The sequence below is a fragment of the Trichomycterus rosablanca genome, chromosome 21 (genome assembly GCF_030014385.1).
Source record: "Trichomycterus rosablanca isolate fTriRos1 chromosome 21, fTriRos1.hap1, whole genome shotgun sequence".
Classification (NCBI taxonomy): domain Eukaryota; kingdom Metazoa; phylum Chordata; class Actinopteri; order Siluriformes; family Trichomycteridae; genus Trichomycterus; species Trichomycterus rosablanca.
Window position 1 is genome coordinate 5,140,503 of NC_086008.1, and position 15,091 is coordinate 5,155,593.

Consider the following 15,091-nt stretch of genomic DNA (forward strand, 5'->3'; position numbering starts at 1 on the left):
ATCTGAATGTCCAGTAACACTTGAGCATCATTAGTATACATTTTCTCATCATACATCTACCTGTTAATAATTACAGCGGTTTATTTTCTTCAATTCAGGTTCTAAAATCATTTTTAATGTCACAGTAATTTAATGTATTGCTTGTATAATATCATTCTAAGCAGCTGCAGAAGTCGTTTTATTTTCAAGTCATCATGAATACAAGCTCAGTAGGGTTAATGTATGGATTTATTTGTATTTCACATTTGCATTGTCTCTGGATTCTAGTTTTGAAAGCGTCCCCTTTGAAAGCCTATTACAGTGCATTAAAGGACTAGTGGTAAAATCTCTGCTGACAATGCACAACCAGTTTAGCATGCTGGAGGATTAATGGAGCAAGTTTGGCAGTACTGACGTCATTGTATTTGCCCATGAAGACGTTATCTACTGTGTAGCAACGTTTGTTTTATGCTGAAGAAATACCCTGTAGGTGTCAATGTAATAACCAGCATTTTTATTGAGCTGAAACAATCTCGTCAATCTTTGAAGCAGAATTTGTGAGCTTTTCTCTATCTAAACATGACTCTGACCAGTCATACCATTATGTGTTGTAAAATTATGTAAATCGTAATACATAACAAATTTTAATGTAGGCTTTGGTTATGTGCCTTTGGTTAAGTGGTGGTAAAACAGACAATGAATGCATGAATGAATATGATTTGAACTTGCTTGTATTAAACATGCATTTTCCCCACCCTTTTATACTAATGAGTACCAGAGTAAGCTGAATCCCAAATGATTTCTTAGATCTTCACTTCTATGCACTATATAGGGAGTAACAAAATGCCTTCCAAATCCAGGTTTGTCCATTCGAGCCAATATATAGCCATATTGTATTCACCACCCCAGCTTGTTTTTAAATAATGTTTTTAGATATTTTTACCATGTTAATCAAACTTCTTCCATATCCTTATGCTGAAAAAGGGCCTACCCCAAGTTGTTGGAAGCATATAACTTTCTTTGAAATAATAAATTGTATACATTTGGAGTGATGTCCACATACTTTTGTCCATGTGGTTTATAAGAATATATTCAGGCATATAGAATGAAATGAAGTAAAACTACAGTATAGCACCGCCTTAAGCTAAATGAGCACCTTGTAAACAAAATGATAATAAAGGTTTGCAACCGTTCCAAATTCCTCCACGTGACATGAATCATAAGGCGGTCGTGAACAGCCAGCAGAAACTAATTAATCCTTTTTTTCCATTTGAAACAAATCCAAGTTTACCTCCCAAAAAGTCTTATGCATCATTAAGCCAACGGTGTCCGTCCTAAGTGCCCTTGTTTCCTTTGTTCCCATTTTGTGTCAATGTGAGTTCGAGTCTGATTGTTTTAGGCTGCTTCATTAACTATGCAGAGCTCAGCTCAGGCAAGGTGAGGTTGAGGTGGACATAATAACTTCCAACTTGGTGTCTGAGGTACAGTGAGTGATGTGTAGATGGCAGGTGGCCAAAAGCAGTAACAAATCAAGGACTGGAAAACAAATGCAGCCCACAACAGAGAAAAAGAATAGAACAGGGATAGAGCAGGAATAGAATAGCTAAGAACTGAGAGCTGGTTCTCACAATGTCACAGGCTACTCTGGCTGTCTGCGACAACCCAGTTCTCAAGAAAAATAGTATACCCTCAAAACAAGCCTGGGGTGGCACTACACAAGCAACACTTAAACCCCACCAAGTTACATTGATTTACAGGTGGATTCACCCCAGAAAAGGGACGTCATGCCGCCGCTATTATTAAGTTACCAACCTGCTCTAGTTAATCATAATCACTAATGAGGAACCTTATACATGTATGTTGTGTGTGTGTGTTTTTAAACCAGTAGATTTTGTCACATTTAAAAAGAAAACAGATGATACACTTATGAAACTCAAACGTTTTTATCTTTCAGGCAGAAAAGGAACACTGTCTTAACACTGTCAGAATATACATGCATGTGTAAACTTTTGACACGTCACTTTAAGATGGCTTATAGTGGGTAACACTATTTAATCCTGGTTGACAGACAAATCCTGTGGCTGAAGCTGGAACATGCATCATATTGATCATACAGTTGACCTGCTATGCCAGTATGAGGCATGGACTTTTTTCCAGCCGTTTTGGCTGAAGGGGTGCTCGTGTTTTCTTCCCTCTCTCAGTGGGACGGGTGACACAGTGGTGCAGCGGGAGTGCTAGACAATTACCTCAGCTTGGATGCTGTCACCTCAACCTGAAACGCCCTCAGGCAGCCAGCTTCTTCTGCCTGCAATCCAAATTGCACACACACGCACACACACACACACACTAAGGGACTAATGTTTAATCAAACAGCAGAGATTTCATATTTATATATATATATATACATTTGTGTACAGATATACAACTTATTATGCTATTATACATGTAATAGTATGTAATAGTTTAATATATATTATTACATTTTATTTCGAAGGAGTGAGGAGGTTTCTACTCCCTCAGCATCCGACTGATTTCCCACTGATCACCCTAGACACTTATGTACGTCATTTAGGAGCAACCACAGGCACAAAGGCTCGTACCCTCAAGACAGCAGCACAGCTTAGAGTCATTTATATTACTGTGGCGATTCACTCACTATAATGAGTAAAACATAAAGTATTACTTATATAGACAAACTTTAATGTTTGGTTTCCTATGTTAACTAACAGAGCCTGCAAGATTAGTTCAAATTTCTAAATACAAGTTAGGTATAGCTACATTGCTTAGTCAATTCATTTTCAGCTAAAATACTTCCATCAGCTCAAAGACAAATAGCCATTTCATGTCTCGTTGTCATACCTACGTGACGTGAGTGATGAGCCTTTCTCATCATCATAAAGCTTTGATAATGTGCATCACAGTCATACATTTGGTTTTCCATTACACTGTTTAAAGAGACATTGCTTAAATTTCAGCTAATAGCTGTTACACTGTACTTGTGGAACCATATCAGCCAAGAACTGATTGACAATTCTTTCATGAAGTTTGACTTATCTTTGTTTGCTGAGCCTTGTTTGCTGGTGCATCCTTGTTTTATACCCATTTATGATTCATTTGTCTGTTACCAGTTTAACTGCTTGTTGTGGAATCTTTCAAAATGGTGTAGCATGTGTATTCTTTAAAATATTTACTCTTTTTTTTTACCTCAACTTTTTTGAGTGTGTTGCAGGTATCTTATCCACAATTTGTTTATATTTACAAATACAATTAAGTATGTCTGGGAAACCACTGGAAATCCTGTCTTTGTACTTTTGACAGGTAAAGTTGAATAAATGCAAAAAAAAATCACAGATACAGTTTTTATTGCACTTTTTATTGCACTTCTGAAAAAGGCGGTTTGTCCAATAGTTACATGTTCCAGCTGATGGTGATTAGATTTCAAAATTTTGAAAAATTCGTTAAATCACTTATTTGTTGTTTTATACCATACTTCACAGTAGGTTTACTGTACTGTATCATACCCAAAACATGTGGCTGAACATCACACTTGGGCCACTGACTGCTTTACCAGCAAATTTAGGTCATTTCTTCCCGTCCTGCTTTCATCAGCAACACTTTCTCCCCTAAAAGCAACATGCTAATGCATCCTCCCTCAATCTTCCTCTCAACTCGTCGTCTTCAAAGGGCTGCAAAAAATCCCCAGCAACCCAGTAAGCCACTTGGTGCTCGTCCCTGTGTGGGTATGAATATTCTGTGGAATTACAAGCTCATGGAATAAGGATTTGGCACACATTAGCCTTTAAGATGAGCTCAGGAAATCGGAGTGTAGGCCGTGGAGTAATTTCATATGACAACAGTGGAATTTGCTAACGCTCAGCATTAATTTATTAATTGCCTTATTATATACATACTGTATGGACAAAATCATGTGGACGACTAATTATGAGTTGGTTGGACATCCCATTTCTCCCATCCTTCATTAAACTGTTGCTATAAAGCTGGCAATTTGTTCAAAGTTGCTGAATAACACTTCTCAAGCTGACTTTGTTTTGTTCTTGTTTTATGATGTACATCCCTCAAATTCACAGCTCAGCTCTAGATGCTCTTAGAAATTTCCATTTAACAATAATAACATTTACAGTGGCCAGGGCAGCATTATCAGGGCAGCAGAACTGACTGTTTAACTTGTTTCAAATGTTGGTATCCAATGTGTTTTAAATCACTTGGCTCTTTAACATCTACCGTTTTACTGCCACTGACTCAGAAGGACTAAATGCTTAGACAAATTGAAAATCCAATATAAGCATATGTGATATTTGTTTCACTTCTGTGAGTGGTTGGTCTGTTTCTAATGCTGTAGTCTGGTATTTATTCAGTGCTTTTTACAGTGTGTCAAGTGCATCTCTGTCTTCTTTCTTATCAGAGGATCACAGATAAATAAAGAATTACATTTATAATGTGCTTCCCCTGTCTGACTAATGTCGCTGATAATGAGAGTTTACATTTGGAGCCAGTTTACTGCTCAAGCTCTCACTTTTGTACTCTAAGGCCCTTATGTCTGGATGATGATGATGATGATGGTGATGCCATTAAGCATGGTAAGGTGATAATGAGTGTATGAAGGACTGTGGGTTATGGAATAAAGGCTTTTGGGAACTCACTCTATGTCGTTGTTAAGCACAGTGGTCAGCAGGGAGTCTGGCTCTTATCGTTTGTGTGTGTGTGTGTGTGTGTGTGTGTGTGTGTGTGTGTCCTGCTTTATTTCCATGTTGTAGTCAAAACAAAAGGCTGAAGGAGGATGACCAGTTTTTAAATTTCAGATTGTTAATAGTAAAATAGAATCAAAATCACACCAAGTAATTGAGCCAAAACATAAATGTACTAAATATTGAAATAAAAATGATCAGCTTCTGAAAACATAACTAATTATACACTAAATAAAAACTAGTAATATACTTAAATAATATACTTAATTTTTTTTTATATAACATAATATTACATTATAATGTGATTGTCTCACTAGTATCTAAAAAAACTGTTACTTTTTTTATTTGACTTTTGCCTGTTCAGTGATATAAAAACTTAAAAAATTAAAAGCACTAAATGATTCTAATTTGAAAGATTTATGTTAACAAAAAAACATTGTAAATTTAAATAATATTCGTATCCAACAGCGAATTATTACTTCTTTGATAGTTGTTGGTAACATCCTGAATTAATACTGTTCTTTTAAATAATATGATACAAAGTTGGTACATACTGTATTTTTTAATTGCGACTAATGTTCACCAATGGTAAATAAATCACTAATAATAATGCACTAAAAACTAACAAAAACTAACCTGAAGATATAAAAATAACAAATTCAGGTATAAAAGTAAATAAAAACTAAATGGGCTCTATAAGCTAAAACTAAAAGCATTATCATTTTTAAATCATTTGTTAATTTTTTTTTTAATTGTTAATTTTTTTTTTTTAACTGCTTCATTCTGGTCATGTTTCCATTTGGTCCAGCTCCTTAAAATATATATATAAAATTGTGTCTGTAACCAATTAAATAAATAAATAATAATAATAAAAGAACACTTAAAAAAAACCTGTGTGTGTGTCTATGTTTTCCAGTCGTTCAGCTAATTGTCAGCTATTGTGAGTGCTGGATGCTGTTCTGTTCCCTGGTGGTATAAACCCAGGTGTTTGTTTAGTGCACCTGTCACCCTTTATGTTCCTCTCACAATAGAAACCTGCTTCACTTCAGATTTCCTCCCATCTCTCACTCAGTAACAATCTGTCCGAAACACAAACACTGTCACACTTTCTCTTCTGATCACCACTCTGTATCTGTCCGAAACACAAACACTGTCACACTTTCTCTTCTGATCACCACTCTGTATCTGTCCGAAACACAAACACTGTCACACTTTCTCTTCTGATCACCACTCTGTATCAAAGAAAACACACTCTGTATCTGTCCGAAACACAAACACTGTCACACTTTCTCTTCTGATCACCACTCTGTATCAAAAAAATTAAACTCGGTTTTCTTAGTGTTGTCAATCAGCTTTTAAATGTTTGGTGTCTGATGTAGCTCAGCTCATCATGTATTTACCCAAATAAAGTCATGTTTCAAAACCAAACATTTTCTTACCTTGATCAAATTCACTTATGTGGTCAATGTACAGTACAACACAGTGGTACCAATAAAAACAAATGAAAGTACACTATAAGGTAAAAAAAAAAGTATGTGGACACCCTTTCTAATTATTAAATTTCAGCCACACCCATTGCTAAAAGTTGTTTGGAATCAGTTATATAAAATAAATGTTGTACTTTTATCCATCTGGAAACAGTTTACACAAGGATCTTTCCTGTTCAACGATGGATGTGCACAAATTGAGCTCCATAATAAAATGGTTTGTGAAATCGATGGATTGGCGCCCAGTCCAAAGTCTTCCATGGAGTGCATAGTATTCCCTGTAAGACTGGACCTGCTGCAACCCTGAACAGAATAAAGCGCTTACTATAAATAAAATGAAGTCAAATTGCTTTGCATGCTTTGAATAAGCTAGTTTATTTTACATAGCGCAGGTCTCCCTATCATTTTAGATCATGTGTTTACAACAGGTTCTGTAGAAGGACATTAATTACTTGCTGATTGGTTAATGGTACTTTCACTTTACCCACACCTGACTGTTTTGGAGTCATGCCACTAAAATAACAAGGAAAGAAATTGTCTCTGCCTCACTGTGTTTAAGGAGTCACAGGGCTAGATGTAAGAAAGAAAGAAGAGAGAAGAATGCCTTTCCAATTTTGGTACAGTAAAAATTCTTTATTTTGCATATGCTAGCTTGTTTGGAAGCTGAAGTCAAAGTGCAGCCATTTATTCATAAAAATAAAAATATATTCAAATTAATTAGTAATAATTCTCTAACAAAAGTATAATAATCCAGAAGGTTTAGGTTAATGCCAGGTTTAGGTCAAGGCTCTGTGCAGACCACTAAAGCTTCTCCACACCAACATGAGCGGTTCAGTACTTTCAAAACAAAATGGTTTTTCTATTCTGCAATACATCACTGTTGGGCAATTGTATCCTAGCGGTTAGGGTACTGAACTAGTAATCATATTGCTGGTTCAAACCCCACCACTGCCAGGTTGTCACAGTTGGGCCCTTGAGCAAGGCCCTAACCCTCAATTGCTTAAAAACTGTATACTGTCACAGTACTGAAGTCACTTTGGATAAAAGTGTCTGCTGATTGCAGAAAATGTAAACCACAGTCAGTATTTGCTTCATATCTAGGAGTTGATCATAGTTGTGTTGCCAGCTTTGCATTTGGGACATTTTTCCATACTCCTTTCATCAGCAACACATTCTGTCCCAAAGGCAAATTTTCCTAAGGGCAATACACTAATGCATCCACCCCCAAATCACCCTTTTTCTTATCTTACATTTAAAGATTCTCAACACATAAATGTTACACAAACTAACAGAAACAGCAAATAATAAATGTAGCTTAATTTTAAGCTTAAAGTTACACTGATTAGAACAAACAACAGTCTGCTTTGCATGTGCATTAGTCACAAAAAAACTGGAAAAAAGATTTAATGTTTTATGAGGAACCATTTTAAAATACATAGCCTACAGTTGCAAGTGGAAACATTCAACCCTACAAAAAATAATAATGTATAACTCGGTATCATGAAGAGGCCTTAGCGATCTTATTATGACAACAAAGAAATACCTCTGTGTTACTGTTTAAGACTTACAGGATGACCTGATGATGGGATTTGGTGGGATTTAAAGAAGCAGTCGCAGCACGAAAGTCATCAAACCTCAATGAGCTGGAAGCTTTTAGAAGATGGAAGAATGGAGTCAGAAACTTGTTAGCACTTACCAGAGAGATTATCAAGGACAACAGATATTCCACTGGGTACTGAGGCTGAGGGTTGAATAATAGCACATATTGATGTTTGTCAAGAGAACTAAAGGTTTTCCTGTCGACTTATGTATTAATAAATACTCTTTCTCCGTTTATTGAGACTTCTTATTGTATGTTTTCATTCAATTCTATAAACATCCCTTCATTATATTTTAAGGTAAGAAGGTTCAATATGTCTAACTGCAACTGTATGTCAAACCTTGACAAATAGCATCAGCCCAAATCCAGCTGTGACCTGGACTTGGTTGAGCACTTAACAGCCACAGTTAGCCTTGACTGAGGGAGAGATGGTTGTATGGAAAATAACCGTCTGGCCACTGCAACAATGCCGGCAGAAACAGTGGCGGAAAGAGCATAGCATGATTTTTTCCTTTCAGGTAGGGCTCCCAGGAAGAATCTGCTACAGGCTGGTGTAAACAATCAGCAGGGATTGCCGGAATGCTCAGAGTAATTGGATGCATCAAAATTGGGACAGTGCAATAGGAAGAAAAGAAGTGGGTTTAGACTGACTTACGGGAATGGCCTCCATTTTAGAGCATAAGGACGTAATGTGAACGCTCTGTTCTTTTTTATAATTCTAACCGTGGTAAGGTGATGACAAACTGAGGAGACTATGAATGGAGAAGGAAAATAAAAATCATGATAAGCCATTTGTTTGTTGTTTTTGGTCAATTGATTTACCATGTTATTGTGATATTAAAGCACTTTCCTGTAAAGAGAATGGTAATGCAAACACAGCAGTAACTCATAATATTAATTATGAGTTTTGCTATAATCCATGCTCTGCTTATTCCTGTAAATCAGCTGCATGTTGACAGCATGTGATGCTATTATAGTTTTACTTAGTGTGCATTTTACCTAAGCTGGATTAAGTGCACCAATAAAAGCTCTAAGAGCAGGGCAGCTTTTTACATAAACACTGGTGCCTATCAGACCCTAGAGCACTAACAACCAAAAGTGGAAGCACTGTTACAAAAATAATATTTTACAATCCTTAAGAAAGTTCAGTACCAGACATCGGAACATTCGGAATTCAAGGCTTCAATGCTCAAAATCAATGCTTTCAGTCAATTAAAGTTGACATTTAGTTTTTTTGAGAAGCTTGAAGCCATGAAAAGTTGTAAAACTAAAGACTGTTAACAATGTTGTCCATGGTTGCTGCCGTGTTTGTGCTTTACTGGCATAAATGTACCTTAGTTATATGTGTGTGTGTTTTATGTACTAGGGCTAAGAGCACAGCCTTCAGGAACCCGGACCACATCAATATTACATCGTGAGGCCGAGGGCACACAGAGGAACGTATTAAATATTTATCACATTAACTCTTTCTACCTCCATTCTTCTTCTCTCCTGCAGGCCTTTTTTGGCCTGAAAAGACACCTTAGGATACCTCACCTTACGTAAGCCAAGGCAATTCAGCATTCAGCCGGATATAATCACGCATTCTTTAGTGAAATGAATTGGCCTACAAAATAACGTTCTTAATTTTTAAAACTCTGTCTAATACAGTTAGTGTGTTTGTCTTTACCACCTAGATGTATGTAAATACTTTGTACAATTACTTATACTTAATATTGTATTATAATCACTATAATACTTATTAATTACCATCATTTCAATTTACTGTATTAAGTATTAAGTAACTACTAGTACTAACTTACTCTTTTATACTATATGGTACTATTAAACTTTTTACTAACTTATTTAATAATAAATAGTACTATTATAAGTACCTATAATAGTTACTTAGCACAGTATTTTACACTGACTACTGATTGATCACTGACTGTGATCACCACATATTAACATTATGTAGATAATAAATTCACCTACCTATTTAACTAAACCCATGTTTTAATGAGTAAGTATGGATAGGGTGGAAAAAGAAAAATTGTTTTCTTTAATATTTGCTGTTTCATGCAGTACAATGTCTTAAAACATTGTCATTATATTTCTTATACCAAACACTACCTTCGAACAAGAACACTACCATATAATAAATAGTCAATTATAATAACTATACTTCTTTCTTTCCTCCTTTTATTTGCATAAAGCAACAAGGATGAAACCAAAATACTGAAAAAGAACTGAAAACAAAACCCACAGAGCAGTTAATTATTGATACAATCCTGACATGTAGTGGTTTATTCAGCACATTGCAGGAAGTGATAGAACTGCAGAACCAACATGTGTAAATAGTTTCGTCCTTTTTCACATATTTAGAGTTTAGACTATAATTATAACTATTACTTTTATTATTGTTTGATTTAACATTGTAATTCTTTATGTTTTTAACATTTAAAGCTTTTCTTGGTGTTCTAATATATTAATTTTAATTTTTTTAAAGGTATTTTGCTCAAAGTATTATTATTATTATTATTATTATTTTAGATTTGACATTCGATGAACATGTTTGGGTTTCTAAAAAGTTATACATTACACATAAATAACTGAAAACTGAATCAATCCAACAAGTAAAAACATTTCAAACCTTCTATTCAACAACACAATACATTAATACAATACTATAGTTTTTTTACTAGTAACTAAAATTGTTGTACCATCACTGTAATACTTTAAAATTAATACTAACTTATTATAAACAAACATGTATGTATACTCTCACTAAATAAAATGTAGAATAAACCTGCACTAAATACTGAATCTCATAGTTCTGTAACACTAACCTTTAATAGCTATACTATTACTAAATATTTATCTATAACAATGGCACTACATTACATTAAATACAACACTGTAATAAATATACTATCTCTACTACTAAATACCATTGTATTCTACAGCTTATTTTACTCCATAAGCTCCAATATTTGCTGTAGCTGCTCTTTCAGGAGACCCAGCACCACTGAGGATAAACCTGCTGAATCATTGTACACACGCACACACACACACACACACACACGCACGCACACAACACACACACACACAACACACACACACACACCACTCGTTTGGGTGTTCTCGCATGTCTGCCTGCCGCATACGACGGTTTGAAGTCAGTCCCGAAAAGAATCGGTTCCTTGATTTGAACCAATTTAATAGAATCGATTCTCAATCTTTATAGTCAACGCTGAACAGACATGAATTCGGATCAGAAAGGCTTTTTTCTCACCAAACCTCAGTAACATGGTACTATTCTACTCTGGAATATTACAGAACTCAATTCGTACACTTTATAACTTAAAGTAGTGTGTAAACATGACGTTAAAATCCTATTAAATAAATAAAAGCAGTCAATAAAAAAAAGCTGTCTGATGCTAAAGCGTGTTAATGCTAATTACAAATACAGGTAGGAAAAAATAGATTCCCCACCATTTTTCTGGCACATTACCTCTTCTAAATGAATCCTATATAATTAATGTTATAATGATTTTTTTTCTAATGCTTTGAAACACAGAAACCATTCGTGTTTATTTGTTGGTTCACTGCAGTTCTGTAGTTTGCTAGTTATTTGAATTTGTGTAAATCTGGGAGCACGTTTCATTGGTTGGTATGGTTAATATCAAATGACATATGTATGCATGAATTTGCGTAATTGTGGCTAATAAAATTCTAGGTAATAACTCGTGGTACAGAACAACCCCATAAAAAGGGGTGTGAGAGCAGTAAATTCCTCAGCCTTCGGGGCATCCTGCTCTCTGTAATTGCTGCGCCCAGCTGTGCACACACCCACCCCCCAAAAAATGTGGTAAAACCATAAACCAGATAAAAGCCAGGAGAAAAAACTGGTTAGGACAGGTTGGTGTCTAGGGATACGGGTCACTTTGCGAGCATAAGGTTTGGCAAGGGGTATAAAAACTTTTTGCATGCACAGGATGGGGTCTGTGCTTCAACTTCCTGCGAAGGGTGAAGACTCAGAACGCTGCAGCCTGAGAGCCTGGGGAGAGCTGATTTATTTGCAACTTTTTAATAAACCGCTTAACTTTAAAATGAGTGTGTTGACCTGATCAGTTATCTAGAAAAGATTCACGAGTAACAACAAATGGTAGCAGAGGATGGTTAGAGATTGATCAGTAAATGAGATGCAAAAAAAAGTTTTTTAAATAGTAAAATAAATTCTTTAAACAGGATGCAAAAACAGTGAACCACACACCGACAGATTTGTACATAAATAGTTCCATTAGTGTAAATTATTTAATAAAAAACTAAAAAAAACACCCACAATCTCTACTACACAATAACATCAAAATACTTTTAAAACCTGTTTAGAAAACTGTTTTTCAAACCATAACCAGAATAAAATACTCCTGAACAATGATGTTACAAAAACATCACTTTTGTTTAACCATTATCAGTTTACAAAGGCTTCATTTTTTTTAAAACAACTAAAAATGGCAGTATGATTATTTTGTTGTAATGCTTTTGGTTTTTAATACTGTTGTCTTTTTCCTGTAAATTTAGTGGTGGAAACCTGTTTATCAAAATATATACAATTGTTTATTGTGTAAGTAAATTGTAATTAAACTAAAATTACTTTTATAACACAAAAGAATACACAAAAACAGGAAAGCCATTTCCTGTTTCAGCTGTGGAACAGGAAAAGTGCCCCTGCGAACAAAGCCAGGTCCATAAAGATGTGGTCTGACAAGTTTGGTGTCCAGTGGCTTGCACAGAACCCTGAACGTATCCCTATTGAACACCTTAAGGATAAGCTAAAATATATATAAATTAGGCAATATATTACAAACATATACAGTGTATCACAAAAGTGAGTACACCCCTCACATTTCTGCAGATATTTAAGTATATCTTTTCATGGGACAACACTGACAAAATGACACTTTGACACAATGAAAAGTAGTCTGTGTGCAGCTTATATAACAGTGTAAATTTATTCTTCTCTCAAAATAACTCAATATACAGCCATTAATGTCTAAACCACCGGCAACAAAAGTGAGTACACCCCTAAGAGACTACACCCCTAAATGTCCAAATTGAGCACTGCTTGTCATTTTCCCTCCAAAATGTCATGTGATTTGTTAGTGTTACTAGGTCTCAGGTGTGCATAGGGAGCAGGTGTGTTCAATTTAGTAGTACAGCGCTCACACTCTCTCATACTGGTCACTGAAAGTTCCAACATGGCACCTCATGGCAAAGAACTCTCTGAGGATCTTAAAAGACGAATTGTTGCGCTACATGAAGATGGCCAAGGCTACAAGAAGATTGCCAACACCCTGAAACTGAGCTGCAGCACAGTGGCCAAGATCATCCAGCGTTTTAAAAGAGCAGGGTCCACTCAGAACAGACCTCGCGTTGGTCGTCCAAAGAAGCTGAGTGCACGTGCTCAGCATCACATCCAACTGCTGTCTTTGAAAGATAGGCGCAGGAGTGCTGTCAGCATTGCTGCAGAGATTGAAAAGGTGGGGGGTCAGCCTGTCAGGGCTCAGACCATACGCCGCACACTACATTAAATTGGTCTGCATGGCTGTCACCCCAGAAGGAAGCCTCTTCTGAAGTCTCTACACAAGAAAGCCCGCAAACAGTTTGCTGAAGACATGTCAACAAAGGACATGGATTACTGGAACCATGTCCTATGGTCTGATGAGACCAAGATTAATTTGTTTGGTTCAGATGGTCTCAAGCATGTGTGGCGGCAATCAGGTGAGGAGTACAAAGATAAGTGTGTCATGCCTACAGTCAAGCATGGTGGTGGGAATGCCATGGTCTGGGGCTGCATGAGTGCAGCAGGTGTTGGGGAGTTACATTTCATTGAAGGACACATGAACTCCAATATGTACTGTGAAATACTGAGCAGAGCATGATCCCCTCCCTCCGGAAACTGGGTCGCAGGGCAGTGTTCCAGCATGATAATGACCCCAAACACACCTCTAAGACGACCACTGCTTTATTGAAGAGGCTGAGGGTAAAGGTGATGGACTGGCCAAGCATGTCTCCAGACCTAAACCCAATAGAACATCTTTGGGGCATCCTCAAGCGGAAGGTGGAGGAGCGCAAAGTCTCGAATATCCGCCAGCTCCGTGATGTCGTCATGGAGGAGTGGAAAAGCATTCCAGTGGCAACCTGTGAAGCTCTGGTAAACTCCATGCCCAGGAGAGTTAAGGCAGTTCTGGGAAATAATGTTGGCCACACAAAATATTGACACTTCAGGAACTTTCACTAAGGGGTGTACTCACTTTTGTTGCCAGTGGTTTAGACATTAATGGCTGTATATTGAGTTATTTTGAGGGAAGAATAAATTTACACTGTTATATAAGCTGCACACAGACTACTTTTCATTGTGTCAAAGTGTCATTTTGTCAGTGTTGTCCCATGAAAAGATATACTTAAATATCTGCAGAAATGTGAGGGGTGTACTCACTTTTGTGATACACTGTATATTCATCACTTCAATGTGCAAGTTACTAAATAAGCCAAAAAATAAATACTTGCGGTTTGCTATAAATGTCTTAAAATGTTTGCATTTAGAATATACTTTTACTATTCCATATTTATAACTTATAATAATATGTCTTAAAGATGCACAATATATTTACACAACTCTGAACGTTTAGTGTCTTGAAAGATTTTGCCCCAGTACAATTAACTGTCACAACCTGGGATTTCATTTATCAATAAACTTTAATTTCACTTTGATCAGACATTCATTTTCTCAGTACAGATGTAAACAAATCATAAATATTTATCCTTTTTTAGTACTTGGTACTACTTCACTTTCAATACTCACAATGTGCAGTGCACAATGTGATCAGGCCCATTTCTCCTCACAAAAGTCAAGTAAGTTGGAGAGCAGCGGTTTGCAGCAGTTTTAAGGTCTTGATGAGGTTACCTTAACTTAGTTTTCTTTATTTAAATTCCAGCAATGTTGCTTTAACAGTTTGCATCTATGAGTTTGTGCATCATTACCTGTATAAGCTTTCAGGGGAGCATAGTTTTAATTGAGTACCTTAATAACATGATCACCATATTTTGCAGTGAGGATAACACAACTGAGTGACGTACGTGAATTGAACAATTCAAGCAAAAAAAAGTGTTAATTGCAACAATATATTTTTCCATAAAGATTCCTTTGGCATCAACTAATTAAATATTAAACATTATCATCTATCATCAGTCTCAGACACCAACCTCTGAGTGACAGGCAGACAGCCAACCAGTCTAACAAGTGCACTTTTAGCATACACAATCTAGTGGTAGTT

The 15,091-nt window shown here is 36.2% G+C and overlaps 1 long non-coding RNA gene across 2 annotated transcripts in view; it reads left to right on the forward strand.

Moving 5' to 3' along the window:
• Window positions 1-9,224, forward strand: part of LOC134335438 (uncharacterized) — a 38,869-nt gene extending 29,645 nt beyond the window's left edge. The window contains exon 3 of one of the 2 annotated variants that reach the window (XR_010015598.1): window positions 9,139-9,224. This is a non-coding gene — a long non-coding RNA (uncharacterized LOC134335438). Of the gene's footprint in view, window positions 1-7,734; window positions 7,949-9,138 lie in introns of those variants that run through there. The other variant, XR_010015597.1, reaches the window with a different exon arrangement.
• Window positions 9,225-15,091: the final 5,867 nt, after the last annotated feature.